The 5,629-nt window shown below is 36.5% G+C and overlaps 1 long non-coding RNA gene across 1 annotated transcript; it reads left to right on the top strand.

The window, feature by feature from the left end:
• Positions 1-224: 224 nt before the first annotated feature.
• On the top strand, positions 225-5,237 carry LOC121395789. Its single transcript, XR_005962679.1, has 3 exons — positions 225-281; positions 3,377-3,433; positions 5,109-5,237. It is a non-coding gene; the product is annotated as an uncharacterized LOC121395789 (long non-coding RNA).
• Positions 5,238-5,629: the final 392 nt, after the last annotated feature.

Here is a 5,629-nt window from a genome sequence, read left to right as displayed (position 1 = left end):
TTGGAAAATTACAATAGTGTTAAAACCAGGAGTGCCCATACTTTACTAATCAAAGGTCTACGTTTAGTGATGTTGTCCCATTGTGATCTACATCCATAGTATTATTGTTAGCATTCTGTTCCATGGAAAATATTACTTAAATATTATATTGATTTCTAAGAGAATTTATTTTGTATATTGCTATATTTCAGAAACCACTTTTTCTTATGTAACCTTAACAGATTAAATATCTGAATGGAAATCATTAAAACAAGAGTGATATAGACAAGCTGCGCAGAGGGGTGAGTAACAAGTTAGGGGCATTTGCCCCGGGGGGACAGGTAGCCCAGGGGGGAGGAGGGAGGGGGCAACACAGGGGAGGGATTTTGCGGCCAGGGAATTTCCTTCTCCTTTAATAGGGAATAAAGATAAATATATAGGAAGGTCAGTGATCCCAATGTTATTAATAGGGAATAAAGATAAATATATAGGAAGGTCAGTGATCCCAATGTTATTAATAGGGAATAAAGATAAATATATAGGAAGTTCAGTGATCCCAATGTTATTAATAGGGAATAAAGATAAATATATAGGAAGGTCAGTGATCCCAATGTTATTAATAGGGAATAAAGATAAATATATAGGATGGTCAGTGATCCCAATGTTATTAATAGGGAATAAAGATAAATATATAGGAAGGTCAGTGATCCCAATGTTATTAATAGGGAATAAAGATAAATATATCGGAAGGTCAGTGATCCCAATGTTATTAATAGGGAATAAAGATAAATATATAGGAAGGTCAGTGATCCCAATGTTATTAATAGGGAATAAAGATAAATATATCGGAAGGTCAGTGATCCCAATGTTATTAATAGGGAATAAAGATAAATATATAGGAAGGCCAGTGATCCCAATGTTATTAATAGGGAATAAAGATAAATATATAGGAAGGTCAGTGATCCCAATGTTATTAATAGGGAATAAAGATAAATATATAGGAAGGTCAGTGATCCCAATGTTATTAATAGGGAATAAAGATAAATATATAGGAAGGTCAGTGATCCCAATGTTATTAATAGGGAATAGAGATAAATATATAGGAAGGTCAGTGATCCCAATGTTATTAATAGGGAATAAAGATAAATATATAGGAAGGTCAGTGATCCCAATGTTATTAATAGGGAATAAAGATAAATATATAGGAAGGTCAGTGATCCCAATGTTATTAATAGGGAATAGAGATAAATATATAGGAAGGTCAGTGATCCCAATGTTATTAATAGGGAATAAAGATAAATATATAGGAAGGTCAGTGATCCCAATGTTATTAATAGGGAATAAAGATAAATATATAGGAAGGTCAGTGATCCCAATGTTATTAATAGGGAATAGAGATAAATATATAGGAAGGTCAGTGATCCCAATGTTATTAATAGGGAAAAAAGATAAATATATAGGAAGGCCGATATTTTTTTCTAGAAAAGGTGGCAACCCTACTTGTGAGGCCTGTCTGCCTATGTGATACTTGGATCTAGTGTCGTACAATGCAGTGGCTTTTAGGGGCCTGATTACAGCCTGGCATAATGAGTCAGTAAGTAAGGTATTTGTTCCTGTTCTGTTCTGCAGCGTCCTGAAGTCTAACTGATTGCTTCCATGCAATGTGATCATATACTCATCATGTGCACTGTGCTAGGTGCTGGCTGTTTCACCTGAAACCAGTGGCCCTAATAGAAACAGATAAAAGGGTTTGCTTGCAGATATGATCTTATACTAACCTGTAGCGTATGCGGAGTCTGAATAGAGGCTCACCATAATCCAGTAGCTCTTTTGGACGATATGTATGTGCCTGTGTGTTTGTTTGTGTATATATGAATATAAAAAAATAAAAATAAAAACAATATACCCTCACATAGTCTTTTATATGTAGCACCATGGGTTCTGGAGAAACGTTATTCATTCCCACTATGTACTGTGTTGCTTTATATGGCTCTAATGACAATGAGATCCATTTGGCTCATGCAAGATCTTCGGGCGATTAAATTTGCCAGGTTACAAAACATGATTGGTATAAGCTGTTTAGGATATAGGACTGGCTATAACTGATTAGACTACAGAGGATGAAAGCATCCAATGAGTACTGATTCTTCATTCTTCTTATAAGCCAGTGACCAGCATTATTGAACATGCCTCCTCACGGCTACATCCTTGTTATTCTACCTGTTCTATAATGTCTTAAACCAGGTGACATTTATGTAAAGTGAATGAATATTATTCTAAGCCTTGTTATTTCATGTCACTATTGCTCATTCAACAATACAATGGAATGTTCCATGTTGTGCTTTATTGACTCTTACCCAGTTTTCATGAATGAAATTCTTTTTTGACGTGTGTTAAATAACTTGTAACAGCCTGAAGGGTTTTGGACTCACCAAGCCAATTCACTGTTTAGAAGGAGGGAGAGAGAGGCCAGTGTAAAGTTAATATTTATAGTTTTTTTCTATTTAAAGGATAAGTAAACCTTAAAAATAAGTGAATGTAAAATTGATGAGGGGGCTATTCTAAGCACTTTTGTAATGGACATTCATTATTTATTTATTTTTAATTCCAATATATTAAGGGATACATGTACATGAACATCAGCCTCTTTCTTTCTCCTGACAACTTCCTTGACTACTTGCTGGTCAGACTGGTGGGAAACTGACCAGCAGGTGGCGCTGTTGTAACAAAATTCATTCATAGTAACAGTACATGTATCCTTTAATATCTTGGAATTAAAAATAAATAAATAATGAATGTACATTGCAAAAGTGCTTAGCATAGCCTCCTCATCAATTCTACATTCACTTATTTTTAAGGTTTACTTATCCTTTAAGAAAGAGATTATATTTAGTTGTTTGTGCAGAAGGGTTTTTCCATTTAAAAAAGGGGCCCTCAAATCGACTTTAAAAATCCCTGCAATTTGTTTCATCAAGATGTTAAATTCTTATCCCTAGTTCTGTATTTATGAATGAACCCACACTGGGGGGAGGGGGGCATTTATCCAAATTCTGAGTTTAATGGTTTTAGAAACCATGAAAAAAAAAAGCTCATCTTCTCTAAAACCACAAATGCCAAATAATGTATTAAAAGATCTGAATATAAAAAGCATGAACGAATAAAAATGCGGAACTACTAACCTGAAAAGATCAAAATGCTCATGCCATGAAAAATTAAATAAAAAAACACAAACTTCTAAAACATTGAATAAAAGAAATGTTTACAGTTGGATAAAGGACAACTCCCATTTCACACATAGGAGATAACATGAGAAATAACTGGTGCCGTTTGTGAAGTGAAAGAAACATTTAAGTTTTGGTGTTTCTGATCCTGATTTATGTTTTTCCTTCTCTTGCAGATACAACGTGGGTCACACGAGCAATGATTTTCTTTCTGTTGATCAATGTTGTCTTGTGTAAGTGCAAAATCCCAATACTCATATTATTATTGTTCGAATTATAAACTCGAGGCTCATACACCCCTACCAACATGAACACTTTTACTGGAATAAGATGGAATGGGACTCAATGATAAGAACTATGTGTGCTATGGGCCACAACACAAACATTAAAGGAACAGTAACATAAAAACATATATTTTAAAGTAATGAAAATAAAATGTGTAGTTGCTCTGCACTGTTAAAACTGATGTGTTTGCTTTAGAAACACTACTATAGTTCATATAGCAAGAAGCTGTTGTGTAGCCATGGGGCAGCCATTCAGGCACAGGATACACAGTAGATAACAGATAAGTACTACTATAGTTTATATAAACAAGCTGCTGTGTAGCCATGGGGGCAGCCACTCAAGCACAGGATACACAGTAGATAACAGATAAGTACTACTATAGTTTATATAAACAAGCTGCTGTGTAGCCATGGGGGCAGCCGTTCAAGCACAGGATACACAGTAGATAACAGATAAGTACTACTATAGTTTATATAAACAAGCTGCTGTGTAGCCATGGGGCAGCCATTCAAGCACAGGATACACAGTAGATAACAAATAAGTATTACTATAGTTTATATAAACAAGCTGCTGTGTAGCCATGGGGACAGCCATTCAAGCACAGGATTCACAGTAGATAACAGATAAGTACTACTATAGTTTATATAAACAAGCTGCTGTGTAGCCATGGGGCAGCCACTCAAGCACAGGATACACAGTAGATAACAGATATGTACTACTATAGTTTATATAAACAAGCTCCTGCGTAGACATGGGGGCAGCCATTCAAGCACAGGATACACAGTAGATAACAGATAAGTACTACTATAGTTGATATAAACAAGCTGCTGTGTAGCCAGGGGGCAGCCATTCAGGCACAGGATACACAGTGGATACCAGATAAGTACTACTATAGTTTATATAAACAAGCTGCTGTGTAGCCATGGGGGCAGCCATTCTACATATGGCTACACAGCCATGCTCCCATGGCTACACAGCAGCTTTTCTATATAAACTATAGTAGTACTTATCTGTTATCTACTGTGTACTCGCAATGATAATATAGTTTTCATGTGTTATGGGTATTTATTTATTCTGCATACGGTACTTTATATACTGAGGTGTATAACTATGAATACAGTCAGTGTGCTCTAGGCTTAAGCTTTACTTAATCAAATGTAGAGTGGTATCACATAGCTTTAAAGGAACAAATTAGAGTGTTTAATACACGTGATAAAGCAGATTATACATAGTATATATGAACCGGTATGGCCAGGGCTAAAGTTGGCCAAACATAGGGAGATCCGCTCGTTTTGTGATGTCTCCAAACGAGTGGATCTCTCCCCAATATCCCCGTCCTAAGGCCCAATGAACAGATCACAACTAGAAGAAAACGGGCAGTTGTATCAAGGGCCACAATAAACAAACTGATGTGGTCAGACGATCCAACAAGATTTTTACCCTACACTATCGACATCTGGTTGACTTTCAGCCAGATATTGATCGGGGAAGCCCGTCAGAGGGCCAATAAGCTGCGTCTTCATCCGTCGGCATCTTATATCTGTCCATGTATGGGGGCCTTAAGGTGCGTCTGATGCAATCACAAGCTCTTTTTATTACGCTCATTTTGCCTTTTGTTTATAGCAAAAGAATTTCAAGATAATGCAATCCAGGAGACACACAATGGCAGGAACCCACAGGGGAATCAAGGTAAGTTTCCATGTAAATGATAAACCAATGATAAAGGAGCAGTTGACATTGGAATCATTTAAAGGAGAAGGAAAGGTTAAAACTAAGTAAGCTTTATCAGAAAGATCTATATAAATACACCAGTAACCCCTCAAAGTAATGCTGCTCTGAGTCCTCTGTCAAAAGAAACATCACATTTCTTTCCTTCTATTGTGTACTCATGGGCTTCTGTATCACACTTCCTGTTTTCAGCTTAAACCTCCAGGGCTAGGGCTTGAGCATGCTCAGTTTGCTCCTTTCTCCCCCTTCCTGCTGTAATCTGAGCCCAGAGCTATGAGTGAGCAGAGAGAGACTCAGGCAGGAAGTGATGTCATACCAAGCTAATATGGCAGCTGCTATCCTAAACAAACAGAGAGTTTCTAGAGCTGTTTACTCAGGTATGGTAAAGCATTCTGCAGAATAAATATAGTCTTATA

The sequence above is a fragment of the Xenopus laevis genome, chromosome 7L, assembly GCF_017654675.1.
Source record: "Xenopus laevis strain J_2021 chromosome 7L, Xenopus_laevis_v10.1, whole genome shotgun sequence".
Lineage (NCBI taxonomy): Eukaryota > Metazoa > Chordata > Amphibia > Anura > Pipidae > Xenopus > Xenopus laevis.
This window is presented reverse-complemented; position numbering and strand designations above follow the sequence as displayed.